The sequence below is a fragment of the Mus pahari genome, chromosome 17 (genome assembly GCF_900095145.1).
Source record: "Mus pahari chromosome 17, PAHARI_EIJ_v1.1, whole genome shotgun sequence".
Taxonomy (NCBI): Eukaryota; Metazoa; Chordata; class Mammalia; order Rodentia; family Muridae; genus Mus; species Mus pahari.
The window spans coordinates 24,668,868-24,672,996 of record NC_034606.1 but is presented as its reverse complement, the minus strand read 5'-3'; positions in this window follow the sequence as shown (position 1 = coordinate 24,672,996).

Below are 4,129 nucleotides of genomic sequence, written 5' to 3'. Positions count from 1 at the left end.
CTCTGCCTCTGCCTCTGCCTCTGCCTCTGCCTCTGCCTCTGCCTCTGCCTCTGCCTCTGCCTCTGCCTCTGCCTCTGCCTCTGCCTCTGCCTCTGCCTCCTGAGTGCTAGCTTTAAAGGCATGCGCCACCCCCACCTGGCAGCATATATTTTATGGAACAATGGGTAGTTATATGTTGGATTTGTTTGCACAAGTGATCTGCTGTAGTTTACAAACAGAACTGGGGCTAATGTCTGTTAAGGGTTTCGGAGGAAGGTCCAAACAGACCTGTCTGCACTGATATTGACAAACAAAAATGTTTTTCATTTATGTCAAGGTGGCATTCACTTATTATCTTTAGTGTGGCCTCTTAGGAAAGGATCGATTGAGATGTATTTATGTTAGCAGAGTGGGTATTATAGCAAGGTGACAAGGTCTACACCTTTAGTATGGGTCACACAAGCCAATATTCTTTAAAACTTTATTTTATGGGTGTATTACACGAGTGCCTAGCGTTCTTGGAAGTTAAAAGCAGGCATCAGACCCCTTGGAACTGGAGTCACAGAGGTTGTGAGCTGCCATGTGGGTGCTGGGAATTGAAGCCAGGTCTTCTAGGGGAGCAGCCAGTGATCTTAGCTACTGAGCCAATCCAGCCCCCTAGTCAGCATTTTATAGAGCCACATCTTTGAGAACAAACACTTCTATGTCAGTGATTCAGTAGGAGTTCATAACAGTGTTAGACATTTTTTGAAGAATTGTACTCCCAATATCACAGTGGTAATTTATATATAATGGCTGGATTTAGTCAGTATATGCTAAATTCATATATGAAAATATTACACTGAAAGCATTATACATACAAATAGTATGTGTCAGTTGTGATGGCCTGTGTTGTCAACATGACAAAATCTAGATTTACCTGAGAGATGGGTGTGCCTTTGGGAAGTTATCTTGATTACCTTATTTGAAGTGGAAAGAACTGCTTACTGTGGGTGGTACTATATCCAGGACTATATATACTTTATAATTCCATACAGGACTGTATAAAAATGAAGAAGGCCATGTGAGTGCTTGTGGGGAATTGCAGGCTGGTCTCCAGTTGAGCTGAGGTCTGAACCCCGGTGGTGGTGATAATTCACCTTCATGACCTGGTAGGCGTTCCCTCATGCTCCTGGAACTCTGGCCCCTGCCTAAGTTACCACCCCCACAGCCCCCACAAGAGAAGCATGGTTAGTAGTCACATAGACAATGGCCCAAGCTTCTGACCTTGGGTTGAACTCCTCCCCAGTTACCTAGCAACAGTAAAAACCATAAAAAGGGCTGTTCAGCCCCACCTCGATCTCTTACTCTCTTACTGCTTACTCTCTTGTCTCCCTCTTACCCATCTCTCCCCCTCTCTCCTCTCCCTTTGTCCTCTCTCCTCTCTCTCTCTCTAACCTTCCCCCCCTCTCCCTCTCTCTTTCTACCTTCTCTCTTTCCCCCTGCCTGTCTATAATAAAGCTCTTAAACCATAGAGAGTCTCTGCTCCATCAAGGCTGCGTGCACTCTTCCCTTATCCCTCTCTCCTGTAACCCCGGGACTACAGGGTGTGGCCCTGGGGCCCCCAGGTCGGGGCTGCCCTTTGTCCCCCCCTTCCCATCGAGTGGCCAGAGGCTTGGATGCCCACCTGGGGCGGAGTGAGAAGCGTCTGGCAGCCTTCCTACATCTGCCTGCCCAGAGCACAGGAGAGACTCTGGCTGGATGTGGCCCATCCTCCCTTCCCGTTCTTCCCCTGCCCCCTTTTTTTGTTCCCAGCAACTGCTGGCATTCATTCATTAATTCATAACTCTCTGTGCTTTTTTCTACCTACCTGTCTCAATCTTTTGTTTCAGTTTCCCTGCTGTGATTGTATCCCTGGAATATGAGCGGGAATAAGCCCCTTATCTTCTAAGTTGAATTTTTTTATCTTTTTATTTAAAAAATATTTATTTATTTTATGTATTTGAGTACACTGTTACTGTCTTCAGACACACCAGAAGAGGGTGTCGTATCCCATTACAGATTCACAGCCACCATGTGGTTGCTGGGAATTGAACTCAAGACTTCTGGGAGAGTAGTTAAGGGAGTGGATCCTTAACCACTAAGCCATCTCTCCAGTCCCTAAGTTGATTTTTTTCTTTTTTATCACTGCAACAGGAAAGACACTAAGGCATTAGTTGAAAGTAAAATTGAAAGTTTTAAAGTTTGACACATTGAATTTTTCTTTCTTTTTTTATTGCTTTGGTTCATATGAGATAGTCTCATGTAGTCTAGGCTGGACTCAAAACTTGCTATGTAGCCAAGGCTAGTGTAGAAGTCCTGGCATGGCAGGCATGTGCTACCACATCTTGCTATTGATTTTTTTTTAAAAAAATTTGGATTAAAAATAAGAGCACAACCTTCTATTTTGAATTATATAACTTAGTTTTCTGGATTCATGTGCAATAAAGGATTATGGTTATAACTGGGAATTAATACCACCTCCATTTCCTTCCCTTTTCTCAGTCCTGGGGGATGCCCCAGGGCTTCCCACGTGAATGCTCGTGATATTCTACTGAGCTGTAACATGCCCTGGGGTTAGTATTCCAAACTGTGTTTCTGTTAAGAGATTCCTGCCTCTCCCACTTTGTTCTTTATGAAGCAGCACAGACTCACGCCTCCAACTTTAAGGATTCATTGAGCTGGAGACATGGCTCAGCACTTATTGTTCCTCCAGAGGTCCTGAGTTCAATTCTCCTCTTCTGGTGTGTTTGACTGAAGAAAGCAACATGTACTCACATAAAATAAATAAATCTTTTTTAAAAAAGAATTTCATATGTGATAGCTTAGATAAAGTTTATAGGCTATCTATATATATTAAAAGAATATCTAATACAATTACTTTTAAAAGAGGGAAAAGTAAAGAAAAATTACTAACTAGAATATGATTCTTGAAATGATTTATAATTGAATTAAAACACGAATTCAACTACTCAGATTATTTGGGATGTTTATTTAGGAGCCATATAAGACTTCCTCACTAAAAGCCATGAAGTATTGCTGAGAAGTTAGTGAAGATCTATGCATGTGGGGAAATGTCCATCAATTAGAAGGTGAAATGTTGTGGCGATGTCTGTGTATTCTGAATTTCTCTTTGGATTTTCTGAATCCCAGTCAAACCCTCTGGTGGGACCATTGGCAATTGATAAGCTCATTCTAAAATGTATAAATGTATGGCTGACTTTGTTTTTTGGGTTTTTTTTGGGGGGGGGTTGGTTTTTTTTTTTGAGACAGGGTTTCTCTGTATAGCCCTGGCTGTCCTGGAACTCACTCTGTAGACCAGAAATCCGCCTGCCTCTGCTTCCCGAGTGCTGGGATTAAAGGCGTGCGCCACCACGCCCAGGAATGGCTGACTTTCAAGGGCCAAATAAGGCTCACAGTTAGAAGACTTACTATAATGTTGCAGTGACCAAGTGGACTCCCGTGGGAAATGAAAACAATTATAAATAAGAATCTAGAGATAGGGCTGGTGAGATGGCTCAGTGGGTAAGAGCACCTGACTGCTCTTCCGAAGGTCCGGAGTTCAAATCCCAGCAACCACATGGTGGTTCATAACCATCCGTAACAAGATCTGACGCCCTCTTCTGTCTGAAGACAGCTACAGTGTACTTACATATAATAAATAAATAAAATCTTAAAAATAAAAAAGAATCCAGAGATAGACAGGTACATACATACATAGTTATACCTACAACTTGCTGTGTCGCTCAAGCTGACCTTGAGACTTGTGAAACTCCTTCAGTGGTAGGATTGTGGGAGTGCACTACTGTGCTTGCATGCTGACTCATATTTCATGAAGTGCTAATTATTATTTAATCAGGCACTTCAGCAATTCAGTGAGCAAAATGGTTTTCAATAGTTTCAAAAGTTTGACGTTCAGATGTAGCAAGAACTTTGATCCCTATGTAACATAACACAGGAAAAAATAATTAAAAGGGAATCATCAACCTGAACATAGAAGCTGAAACTATTTTTTTAAAAAAAGACTGCTGTAAGTTGGTATGGACACAAAGACTTCCTAGGAAGATTACAAAAGCACTAGCCATAAAGGGGGAAAAAACAACAACAACTGAACAACCTGAAATTTAAAATT